Genomic DNA, 14,319 nt, shown 5'->3' on the forward strand with positions numbered 1-14,319 from the left:
GTAATGAAGTCATTCTCCTGTTTCTTCCAGAAGCTTTAGTATGCTACCTTTCAAATTTAGGTCTATAATACATCTGAAAATAAATTTTATGTATGAAATGAGGTAGGAATCAAAATTGATTTTTTTCATATAGATATCCAATTGCTCTAGTACTGAAAGAGCCTTCTTCTTGTGTAGAAGCTTGCATTGTGTAAAGATATATATATACTCACAGAAGATTTCTTCTATTCCAAAGCCTTTCACCATGATGCCAAACTCCCACTATCTCCACTAGAGGGAACTATGTTGTTTTATTTGTTTCTAGTATGTCGTTCCAGTGCTTCTCTTTCAAAACTTTTTCCTCAGTTTGCATCTTACAATCAATGAAATGTAGGATATCTGTGCCAAGCCATGTACATTTTAGTACTGCTGGCTTTTGAACTTCATAGAAAGGGTATCTTTACTGTTTGTTGTTTTCTGAGGCTCTTTTTTTCCCCACTCTATTATATTACTGAGACTTGTGCATATTGCTCTGTGTAGCTGCTGTTCACTCAGTTTCATTGAGGTGTCCTATTCCATTGTGTGAATACGCCACAAGTCATTTATCCTTCTGTCCCTGGCATTTGATTACTTCTGGTGTTTTTCCTATTATGTATATACTCTTGTGAATATTCTTATTCATGTTTCCTAGTACATGTGTGAGACTTACACCTATTTAAACAACATGGAATTGCTAAAAAGAACAGTATGTAATGTTCCACTCTAGTAAAAAATGTGGAGAGACTTATGGTTTCTAGTCCAGCTTGTAAGGAGCTTAGAAGTCATCATTCCTACCCACACAAGAAGAAGCTTAATACATAGCACAGGGAACTATATTCAACATATTCAATGTCTTGTAATAACCTATAATGGAAAAGAATCTGAAATATATATATTTATATATTCATATATATCTGAATCACTTTGCTGTACACCTGAATCACTTTGCTGTACACCTGAAGCTAACACAACATTGTAAATTAACTGTACTTTAATTTTTTTAAAAAAAGATTAAAAAAGAAAAGAAAAAGCTTAACAAACTGAAAATCAACAACTCTTCTTAGATCCATCAAAGAATTGATGTAACAGGGTAAACTGCTGTTCTCCAAATTGGAGAGATAGGCAAATATAAACAACCACAAATTATCAGAGTAAAAACTTCCTCAGGAACCAGTACTGGGGTAGGAAACCCTACACTGTAACTAATGAATTGATGGAGGCTCAGTGTGGACAAGTTTGAGAATTAAAAACTCAGAGCAAGGGCTTCCCTGGTGGCGCAGTTGTTGAGAGTCGCCTGCCGATGCAGGGGACGTGGGTTCGTGCCCCGGTCCGGGAAGATCCCACATGCCACAGAGTGGCTGGCCCCGTGAGCCATGGCCGCTGAGCCTGCGCGTCCGGAGCCTGTGCTCCCCAACGGGAGAGGCCACAACAGTGAGAGGCCCACATACCACCAAAAAAAAAAAGAAAAAGAAAGTCTATAAATAACAGATGTCAGTGAGGATGTGGAGAAAAGGAAATTCTTGTACAGTGTTGGTGGGAATGTAAATTGGTGTAGCCTTTATGGAAAACATTATTGGGGTTCCTCAAAAAACTAAAAATAGGGCTTCCCTGGCGGCACAGTGATTAAGAATCTGCCTGCCAATGCAGGGGACACAGGTTTGAGCCCTGGTCCGGGAAGATCCCACATGCGGCAGAGCAACTAAGCCCGTGTACCACAACTACTGAACCTGCACTCTAGAGCCCATGAGCCACAATTACTGAGCCTGTGTGCCTAGAGCCAGTGCTCCACAACAAGAGAAGCCACTGAAGTGAGAAACCTGCACACTGCAATGAAGAGTAGCCCCTGCTCGCCGCAACACGCAGCAACGAAGACCCAATGCAGCCAAAAAAAAAATTTTTTTTTGATAACAAAACTAAAAATAGAGCTACCTACGATCCAGCAATTCCACTCCTGGGTGTACATTCGGAAAAACAAAAACACTAATTCAAAAAGACACATGCACCCCAACATTCATAGCAACACTGTTTACAATAGCCAAGACATGGAAGCAATCCAAATGCCCATCAACAGATGATTGCAGATATATATATATAGATAGATAGATAGATAGATATACACACACACACACACACATTATGGAATATTACAATGAAATTCTGCCATTTGCAGCAATGTGGATGGACTTAGAGAATATTATGATTAGTGAAAGAAATCAGACAAAGACAAATGCTGTCTAATATCACTTATATGTGGAATCTAAAAAATAATACAAATGAATGTATATGCAAAACAGAAACAGACTCATAGATATAGAAGACAAACTTGTGGTTACCAAAGGGGAGAGGGCAGGGGAAGGGACAAATTAAGGGTATGGGATTAAGAGATACAAACTACTGTGTATAAAATAGATAAGCAAGAGGATACATTGTACAACACAGGAAACTATAGCCATTATCTTCTAATAACCTATAATGGTGTAGAATCTGCAAAAATACTGAATCTCTATTCTGTACACCTGAAACTAATATAATATTGTAAATCAACTATCCTTCAATCAAAAAATATTTTGGGGGGGCTTCCCTGGTGGTGCAGTGGTTGAGAATCCACCTGCCAATTCAGGGGACATGGGTTCATGCCCTGGTCCGGGAAGATCCCACATGCCGTGGAGTGGCTAGGCCCGTGAGCCATGGCCGCTGAGCCTGCACTGCAACGGGAGAGGCCATAACAGTGAGAGGCCCGCGTACCGCAAAAAAAAAAAAAAAAAAAAAAAAAAAATTTTTGGAAAAAGAAGAGGCACCAATTTCTTAAACATAGTAATATTAGATTCCTTTACAGATAGTACAAGTGAAAACCTCATGATTTTTCCATGTCTTTGTTATTTTAAGTGAAATTTTTGTTGTATTTACACCACTGCAGAACAAATAGAAAACCATTAGTGCTTTTCCAATTTACATGGCTAGATTTATAGACTTTGGACAGTTTGATAATATTTGAATGTAACAAACTTTTGCTTTAAAACATTGAGGAGACACAGCAATAATGGGGCACCCTACATTTAGAAACCCAGTTATTTATGAGAGACACAGAAGCAAGGAACAGGGAATTTCCTGGTGGTTCAGTGGTTAGGATTGCACACTTCCACTGCAAGGGGCACGGGTTTGATCCCTGGTTGGGGAACTAAGATCCCACAAGCTGCATGGTGCTGTCAAAAAACAAAAACAAAAACAACAAACAAACAAAGACCACACATCGATGACAAATAAATCTATCATGTTTAGAAAAAGAAGAAGCAAGGAGCAAATAAGCATACTATGTTTGTACCATTCATCACACTGCCCCTTTGCTTGCTGGTAGAGTACCCTAATGCTTGGACTGAATTGTGCTGGCACTGGACAAGTATGTAGTCAGTATCTGTATTATTTAAGGCCAAGAAGAAACACATATACCTCAAATCTTAGGTGAAAATAGGTGATTGTAATGGGAAAATGTCTGGAAACCCCAGACTTCTACACTAGTCTTCCTCTCTTTCAAAAACTAATATTATAACACCTGCCACTTCACAATATAATATGTAAACAAACGTAAGTGCCTATATGCAGGATACTTAATTACTCTTTTCTTAAATTTTTAAATTGTGGTTTAACATGCATGCTATCAAGTGCACAAATCCTAAGTGTACGGCTAAGCAAATTGTTACAAATGTGTATATCCCTGTAACCACAACCCAGACAGAAAATATGGAACACTTTCAGCCACCCGGAGGGCTCCCTGTGACCCCTCCCAGTCAATAAACCTCTACCCAAATTAATCATTATTCCAACTTCTATTGCCATAGATTAGTTTTGCCTGTTTTTGAATTTCATTGTAATGAAGTCATACAGTATGTACTCTTCCATGTTTTAGTGTCTTTCACTTAACATATCTGTGAACTTATCCATTTATATGTTGTTCTTTTTATATTATCTGGTGGTTACTGTTTCTATGGCAGAATCTTCCTAATATGGGAAGCTGTCTCAGCATACACCCAAATATGAATTTGCTAGATTTACTCTTTCAAAATCAAAAGGCACTGACTGTGCATAGGCAACAAATTGTCACAATTCGGGAGGCCAATAATTTTAAGAATAACAATTTGGACATTAATACTGTGTTACTCGGTTAATATTGCAGTGTCTTTTCAAAGTTTATTCCAACTCTGAAATTATAGGCTTCGTTATCCAGAGGCTAGACCATCCATGTAAACTGAATTCAAACAAATATTTTCTTCAGCCTCTATTATCTTATAGAAACTATGCCAGTCACTTGTGTCATGTTTTAGATTCCACATATAAGTGATAGCATATGACATTTGTCTTTCTCTTTCTGACTTAACTTCACTTAGTATGATAATCTCTAGGTCCATCCATGGTGCTGCAAATGGCATTATTTCATTCTTTTTTGTGGCTGAGTAGTATTCCATTGTATATATGTACCACATCTTCTTTATTCATTCATCTATCATGGACATTTAGGTTGTTTCCATGTCTTGGCTATTGTAAATAGTGCTGCAATGAACATTGGGGTGCATGTATCTTTTCAAATTATAGTTTTCTCCAGATTACCAAACATGATTTTTAAAGGAAACAAAATTTGAAACACAATCACTTTGTTGGTTTCAGGAACCACTCCCCATTCTTACCTTTTCAGGCTGAGGTGGGTAATGGTCACCATTGTCACCAGTCCTACATTCTGTGATTTCCTTATACATACATCTTCATGGGAAGTTCCATGTGACCAGTTAATAAAGGAAGAAAACCAAAGGCCTGGTTTACAGTTAGATGGCATGCACTATGGCCAACCCCGACAGAACAGGATGACTGGTAGCTACACTATGGTCTTACTCCAGAGTACCCCTGAAGATACAGGTGAAGGAAAATCTTCCCAGTGGGTGGAATGTCGCATGGTATTTCTAGCTGCCCACTTTGTGTGAAAAGAGAAATAGTCTAAAGATCAACACAAATTCATGGGGAGTGTCTAGCTAGTTGTATAGATGCTCAGAGAATGACCCTGTTACTTCTTGGTACCCAACAAGACAACGGCAGATATTGCCCTATTCCCTGGAGGACTCTGTTGGTTTCATTGACAGACTGTGATGGATTGATTACACCAGATTCCTTCTATCAAAGAGGGGACAGTGTTTGTTCTCACTGACGTTTGACATTTTGGCTCAGATATGCATTTCTTGCTCACAGCATTTCTTCCAGAATATAAATATTTACAGAATCTTCATGTACTGTAATTATTTACCAAACAACAGTGCCTCTGGCCAAAGATCACATTTATTGGGAAAGAAAGTATGTCAATAGATTTATGTTCGTACAAGTCATGGTCTTCTGGTTGATGTCTAATCATCAACCAGAGCAGCTAGCTAAATAAAATTAGAATAGACTACTGAAGATTCAGCCATGGGGCCAGAAAAATAGTCCTTGTCACATAGTTCTTTTGCTTTTTTTCTAGTGTCTTGCAAATATGAATAATTTATGTAGCAAAAACTTGTGCACCCATAATTTTATGTTTTTGCCATTGTGTCTATGGATAGATTCCTAGGACAGGGATTGCTAGATCAATGAGTAAATGTGTGATTTTCTAGATATTGCCAAATTTCCCTCCATAGGGGTACATAGGGGTGTACCATCTTGCATTCCCTTCATCAAAGCGTGACCGTGCCTGCTTCCACACAGCCTCCACAATGGGGAAGATTTTTTCCGGTCTGATATGTGAAAAATAATATCTCAGTTTAGTTTTAATTTGCATTTCTGTTATTTTGTGTGTGAGAGAAGTTGAACAACTTTTTTTTTTTTTGCGGTATGCGGGCCTCTCACTGTTGTGGCCTCTCCCGTTGGGGAGCACAGGCTCCAGACGCGCAGGCTCCGCGGCCATGGCTCACGGGCCCAGCCACTCCGCAGCATGTGGGATCCTCCCCGACCGGAGCACGAACCCATGTCCCCTACCTCGGCAGGCAGACTCTCAACCACTGCGCCACCAGCGAAGCCCTTGAACAACTTTTAACATGTTTAAGGGCCATTTTAATTTCTTTTAATCTGAATATTCAAATTTTTTTAACTTTTTACTTTATATTGTATATAGTTGATTAACAAGGTTGTGTTAGTTTCAGGTGTACAGCAAAGTGATTCAGTTATACATATACATGTATCTATTCTTTTTCTAATTCTTTTCCCATTTAGGTGGTTACATAATACTGAGCAGAGTTCCCTGTGCTATACTGTAGGTCCTTGTTGATTATTCATTTCAAATATAGCAGTGTGTACATGTCAATCCCAAACTCCCTAACTATCCCTCCCCCCACCTTTCCCCTGATAACCGTAAGCTGTAAGTTCGTTCTCTAAGTCTGTGAGTCTGTTTTTGTTTTGTAAGTAAGTTCATTTGTATCATTTTTTTAGAAGAATATTCATTGTTTTAAGTAATTTATTGTGTTGCTGCTCTTCTTCATTTTTTTTAGAAGCTGTTCATTAGTTAGGAACATCAACCCTAATTAATGTCCTAAATTTATGACACACAGAGTTTTATTATTATTGTCTCTACAGTTTGGACATAGGAAAGTTTTCTTGTATATTTGGAGAGACTCAAACACTATACTACCGTCATAGTCTTGCTCTTTCTGGAAGTCTCCCATAAAATCTTGAGCAAAGTGGCTAAAAAAGCCCTTCTAATTTCCAGAGCCCTGGATTACATAATGAGTTACCACTTGTTGAGTGTATCACTCAAAACAAATTTACCTTTATCCCTAAATTTAGGCACCCAATTTAAGGACAGGAGTACTCTCCACAAATATCCTGTCAAACTATAATTTTCAAAACGTTGAAAATATGACTCATATAAATGTAATATAAACAAATGTCAAAGGTTTATTTCACCTATTAAGAAGAGAACAAATAAAACGGTACAATTGGTTCCAAGAGAATTTTAAAAACAAAAGTTTAAGTAATCCATCAGGGAAGACATTTTAAAAATTTAGAAAAAAAAATGCTGGGTTAGGTACAAAACTGGTTAATGTCCCACAGAGCAAGACAGCTATTACTTTCGGGACTATCTTTTCTAACAGAAACCTACAAGTTAACATATAAATTCAATACCTAGATTTTTATCAAGTAGTAAAGAGTCCTAGAGAATTAAATATTCTTGGAGGAACTGTATGATTTCCAACTTTTAGGAAACTTTTCTTAACAATACCTGGTGAAATTGTCAGACTGCAGTATCAGAATGCAGCTGCATAAACATCGCTCTTACAATCATGTAGAATTACTTTTTGCCCTTGCTATACCTGGGAATAAATCTGGAAGAAATTTTTGCATATGGGTAACATCATACATAATGGGTTACATCATATATAATGCAAAAATGTTTTCTGAATCTTGCAAACCTTGTTCACATTTATATTGTCTACTAAAAAAAATCCTGATTTGTTTTTTACCAAATACATTTCCTATATTTTACATCTCTCTCCTAATAAGTCCTCTTACACACTTCCTTCTAGTTCATGTAGTAGCGAGAAGGGCTGGACCTTGGGAAGGCCTGAATGGTGGATACAAACACAACCAGGACATTCTCCCGTCACTTGTCACTGCTTTCCTTTTCTTGTCAGTTACATTCTCTCAGATCATCTTCCTCTTCGTGGCAGGGATTCTGACTGACCCCACCTACTTTATGTGCTTACCTCTGAACCAATTGACACTGGCCAGGAAGAGTGAAAGATACTGTGATTAGCAGCCTCTATAATAACCACGTGACAAGACTAAGTAAAGGAGCAATTTTCAAAAAGATGGAGGGAAGATTGCCTCCCAAAGATGGCAAGAGCACTAGGCAGACAGTAGATGCCCCCAAACCTGATCAGTCACATAATATTGACAAGAGGTTTTTTAATATAATTATTTATTTATTTTTACTTATTTATTTTGGCTGTACTGGGTCTTAGTTGTGGCACACGGGATATTCGCTGCAGCATGCATGCAGGATCTAGTTCCCTGATCCTACATTGGGAGTGTGGAACCTTACCCACTGGACCACCAGGGAAGTCCCAGACAAGTGTTTTTATTATTGTTTCTTAGGCTTTGATGTAGAGGCAATCCTTACAGGCTTAGCAGTAGATACAGAAAAATACAAATATCAAGACAGTATAGTAAATATAATTTGTCTATTTATCAAAGAAATTGTTGCACATGATTAAGATTATAAACTCAATATGATAAACATAATTTATTTAACATGCTTATAAATTAATTATACATTAAGACTAAAATTAAAACCTTTACATTTATCATCTATTTGTATATTTATATATATTTGAATGTCTTAATACTTACATATAAATACTTACATATTAATAAATCCATTATTACAAATTATTACATGAATATTGACCCAAAGGTGAAAATTACAATTTAGGTTGTCTTTCTGTAAAATGACTCGATTATTTTGTGCCACAGTACAAAATAAATTTTTTTTCAATAAAAAATGTCTTTTCTATTGTCTCAGTATTGTTATCCCTCATTAATTCTGGCATGTTCTTAAATCATTTTAACAAAAAGTTCCTTATTGCTTCAAAGAGTTAAAAGTTTCTACTAATTATTGTTTCTGGCTGTGATTTGCTTTAAGAATAATGCCTGGACAAAATAAAACATTTCCTATAACTTGTGCCTGCCTCTACAAAATTGTGACTTATGTTTATAACTTTTATCCTCTAGACATTCTTGATTTTGCCTTTCCCAAATTCAGAAAAATAAAACTATATGGACGATAGAGTTGATTTACAGATGGAATGGAAAAACTCTATCTCTGGATCTCCTGGATGACATTTTTGACTCTTAGCCAAAAAGGGGTCAGTTTTATGGTCTGTGAGTGAAAGAATGAAACTCCCTTAGAAATCAGTTCTACCCCCAAGATCAGCTTCTTTACTGATGGTGTGCAACTGGCCCAACCAGTTAAGTTAGCCGGCAGAGTCATAAACATCTATTCTGGGAGCTTCGGGAGGCTAAGATACCCCTCGTAGATCGTGGTGGTTCAGCCAGGACACTGGACGTGCTGTGTGTGTGAACGTGTCCCCTGGGAAGCTTGAGCCTGGTAGGCCACTTCTCCGACCTGTCATTCTTGCCTGTACTTCTTGCTGTACTCTCTCCTTCACCTGTAAATCAAAGCATTACCTGACTTGACTCTGTGGGGTCTCATGAGTCCTTTCAAATGTCCCAACTTGGGAAATTTTTTCAATTAAGATATCTTTTGATGACTAACCTATCATTGAATTTCCTGGAAAGACCACTAGGTACCACAAAATTTTATTTTAAAAATAGGTAAAGGGTTTCCCTGGTGGCGCAGTGGTTGAGAGTCCGCCTGCCGATGCAGGGGACACAGGTTCATGCCCTGGTCCGGGAAGATCCCACATGCCGCGGAGCGGCTGGGCCCGTGAGCCATGGCCGCTGAGCCTGTGCATCCAGAGCCTGTGCTCTGCAACAGGAGAGGCCACAACAGTGAGAGGCCTGCGTACCGAAAAAAATTAAAAAAAAAAAAAAAAAAAGGTAAAAATAATCAGGTTTACTTGGCATTCTCCAAATTTTCATTAATTTAGAAAAACTGTACAAACTCTTTTGTTTACGAAACTTGAAGGGGGGGGGAACCTGATAAATCAAAATGAAAATTTACCTTCCCAGGTTAATTATGTCTAAATAAAATGTATTAATTTAAGTACATATCAATAATTGTATACTTTTCAGGTTAAAAGAAACATATCTGTTATTAAATAAAGGACTGGTAAAGTAAGTCTGTTTTAAGATTTTTTTCCTTGGGTTTTAGACTTAAATGCCTTGTCAATTGGAAATAATTATAATACATTTATGGGATAAATTAAAGGCCCTGGAGACAAGTTATTGTCATCATTGCTACTTCTTCACCTATCACACTACTCATAGCTGTAGCACCTTGAACCCAACAATTCTCCTTCCACACATGAGCAAGAAAAATCCCTTGACTGTTATTTTTTGTTTTGTTTTGTTGGCCATGCCACACGGCTTGTGGGGTCTTAGTTCCCCAACCACTGATTGAACCCAGGCCCTTGGCAGTAAGAGCACAGAGTCCTAACCTCTGGACCGCCAGGGAATTCCCAAGAAAAATCCCTTGATTGTTGAACATGTGTTAGGAAATTGCTTGTGCCTTATCTGGACCTTTGGGCTAATCTCAGCTGATCTGAATTGGCCAAATGCTTATCTCCAGAACTGCCTGGAGCATGATAGTGACCCTTGGAAATGCTATGAGATACATGAAGTAAGGGTTCTGTAACCATAGATCTGTGAGTTATTTTAAGACAGAGGTACCAGTCTATCAACAACGTTCAGTAGTAATAATTGGATTTAACTTGCACCTGATGGGCAGAATTGCCAGTTCAGACTGGTCACGTGGCTGGAATGTGCCTGGGCCACCAACCAGCTTACCTGGAGCAGGCTTTGGGTTTCCTGGCACCAAGGTGCTTCACACGCATGGCAGTGGAGGTTCAAAACCTGAAGACAAAGTACATCCTGGGCAACCCAGTGGTGTAAGGGTAAGGAAACCTGCACCTGAGATCTCCAGGCCCCTCCCAGTGCATATTCTTCTCCTGCTATTATTGCTATAATATATAATGTATATAGCTATAATATTGCTATATTATATTTGTTGCCTGTAACATGAGCATAAATTGAGTCCTGTGAATCCTTTCAGTAATTAAACAGTCAAACATAATAATGCACCTTTTGGTAACCCTAATTTAATTTTGTTCATTTATAGTTCGTACTTAAACACAAAAACTAGAGGTCGTCAAGGAAGTTATGCACCTGGATTCAAATACACTCTTGGCATATGGGCCTCTTCCAAAAGAAAATTCACTTCAGATAACAATTACCTGGGCCAGCCTGCCAGTTAGCATGAAATAAAAGAGCAAATATTGATCCAATCACTATTTTCTACTATGCTTTGATCATTCTTTGCTTATTTTTAAGGTAGATTAAGACTTTTTCTGCCAGACTATTATTAAAGAACTTTGAAGAATTTTGCCTTTTACTCAAAAACTTCATTATCCTTATCCTTAATCTTTACAAAAATGTAGAGAAAGCCAAGGAATTCTAAAACTGAAAATTGTCAAAGTTCTCAGAGACTGGAATTTCCACATCTCAAGGTACTCCCATTAGTCTTAATGACATGGGCTATAACTCCCTTTATGAGTTAACAACAGCCCACTCTGTGCATTTAGAAGTTTCACTCTAATCCTAGTCTTTGCCTTACTGCAAGCTGATATTAGTAATCTTATCATTAAACAGGTATGAGTGGCTTTTCCAAATTAATCACAGAAGCAATCTCTGAATGACCTGAAATCTGAAGATTGAGTCTTCTGGAAAAGAAAATAAAGGGAGATTTGCCTTGGCTCCAACAAATAGGACCTTATCAGGTACTGCTAATGATTAACACAGTAATAAAACTCTAGGGTAGTGAACCTTGGATTCATATTTTCAATTAAAAGCAATACATCATTTTCTCTAAATCATCGGACTTCCGTTTCATTGGTAGACCTCAAGCTGAGAGTTCTTTGAAATCTCCCAGAAGTAGATGGTCCCCCAAAATAACAGTTGACTCAAAACCCTCAGCTGAAACTAATTACATGAAGTAGAGAGTTTCTGCTCAAATCTCTGGAACAGTATTCATTTTCAGAGAACTCAACACCCTTTTTCTTTGGGTTTGTTTTCTACATTGACGCTCCCTGGTAAATGACTAAAGGGTTCTCAGTACGCTTTTCTACAATTTCATTTTCTTCCTTCTAAACCCCTATGGTCTTTTTGTGCCATTTAAAGAGAGACAAAACATTCCCATGCATTTCCCTCAGACCATAGTCACTGCTATAAGTCTAATCGGTAGATCAATACCCACTTGACCCTGCTGAAAAAAATTAATAGGTGTTTTTAAAAACATTTTCAAAATAGACTTCCTTATGCAGATTTCTTCTGGTCCTAAAAATTCTCTCATATTATAAATCGCAAGCTTCAACCTTGTAAAACTTGGACTATACACATCAACAGAATGCTTCTTGTAAGATCATTAAACGCTGCCAACCAAACCTAGTTTACTGAGAAGCAGGAACCACCCTCACTGCAACAGTCAGTTTGCTCTCTTCAGAGTCACTGTATCCTGCTTTGCAGGAATTGTTTAACTTCACTCAACATATGTCTGCCTATAGGGCCCAGTGATTCGTTCATTCCTGTTAAAATAACAATATTTATACTCTCCATAGAATCTGTGCCCCCCAACAGTACAATTCCTCAGTGGATACTACCACTAGAGGCCCATCACACCCGTTTAAATTCATTGGCCAAGGTATTCAGACAGTCACATAGCCCTTGATTTCTTCTTGACTAACCAAGAGGGAGTTTTTGCCAGAATGAACATACCATGATGCAAATACATAAATGCTGCAAAGACCCAACTAGATTTTAAAGCACATTTTGAGACCTGGGTTTAGTCATCTAGGCCCCTTGATGAATAGTCTTTGACAAACTAATAAAAATTTTTTTCTGATAATTGCCTGAATTGCAGTTGGTCAATGCATCCTGTTCATTCTACAACAGAAGGATCAGAAGGGACTAACTCTTGTCCAACTTAGAAGTGACATTCCCCAGACAATCTAACCAGAAGAATCCTGACAATGGGAAAGATCTGAACATCAAAGATTAATATCCCATGGCCTGACTTTGTCTGTCCTTGGCCAAAAGTGGCAACTGAAAAAAGAAAAAAAAAAGCAGCCCTATGCCTATCAGTTGGCAGCCAGGCTAGTTTCTACCTCTAGGCAATAGTATTCTCCTACTAAACCTAAATAATTTCACAGATTATCAGAATCAAATGAGGACTCTTCATGACCAGAATGGAATAAGAAAAAACTAAGTCCATTCCATAATTATGCCTGAGTGGAGACACTAGGCAACCACAAAAATGACAAATATCCCATCTTCAGCTAATGAGTGACTACTTTTTCTCCAGTGGCAACTCTAGCCATGTTCTGTTCCTTCTGCTTCCTAGATAAAAATTGTTAAAGTACCCAATCACTCTATATTGCCCCTGCTTTATGAAAGTGCGCGCGCGCACACACACACACACACACACACACACAAATACCTGCATCCTCAAGCCTGCCCCCCAGATCACCTAACACATGCCCAATTTCTACAATGAGCCCTTTCTTACTAAGACATCCCATGCTTCCCTGAAGACTGCAAGTCTTGCTGCAGGAAGCTTATAAAACTAACTTCATTTGTTTATAGATATGTTGCTAGTGGTCCTTGACTAATAGCACTACTAAATTATTGACTAAATGGGACCATGTAAAGCACCTGACATAGAATATCCTCAAGAAATTTTTATTACCATTTTTGTTGTTACAGTGATTATTGATATTAGCTATCCAGTAAACAGATCAACTTCTATCTCTGATATGATAAAATGTAAGGATTTTTCTATTAACAGAGTATAGAGAGAATACTTTCTAGTTGGCATTATAAGCACATTATATAAATGGAGGTCTCTATTTTCATCTAATTAAGACTTGTTTGAGATAGTCATTTGCACACTCTCTTTAAAATACTTTCTGTGGCTGATTTGTCAACAATACTGTTCCATTAGGGTTACTAGAGGGCATTAGATAAAAGCATGAGCTCTGGAGTGAGACAGACTGACAATTCTTCCTGTTACTGAGCAGTTTTTTGTTGTTGTTTTGTTTTTGTTTTTGTTTCTGTTTTTTTTGCGGTATGCGGGCCTCTCACTGTTGTGGCCTCTCCCGTTGGGGAGCACAGGCTCCGGACGTGCAGGCTCAGCAGCCATGGCTCACGGGCCCAGCCGCTCCGCGGCATGTGGGATCTTCCCGGACCGGGGCACGAACCCGTGTCCCCTGCATCGGCAGGCGGACTCTCAACCACTGCACCACCAGGGAAGCCCCTGAGCAGTTTTTGACAAGCAAATTCTCTTGACCTCAAGACCCTTTCATAATAATATTACCAACTATATTAGTTTATGTGGGCTGCCATAACAGATTACCACAAACTGGGTAGCTTAAAACAAAAGAAATGTATTCTTTCACAGTTCTAGAATCTAAAAGTCCAAAATCAAGGTATCAGCAGGCTTACACTCCCTCTGAAGACTTTAGATAGAAATCCTTTGCTTTTTCTTCCTAGCTTCTGGTTTTTGCCAATGATTTCTGGTATTCTTTGACTTGTAGATGCATATTCCAATCTCTGCCT

Source organism: Mesoplodon bidens, assembly GCF_964165515.1.
Source record: "Mesoplodon bidens genome assembly, chromosome: 9".
Classification (NCBI taxonomy): Eukaryota; Metazoa; Chordata; class Mammalia; order Artiodactyla; family Ziphiidae; genus Mesoplodon; species Mesoplodon bidens.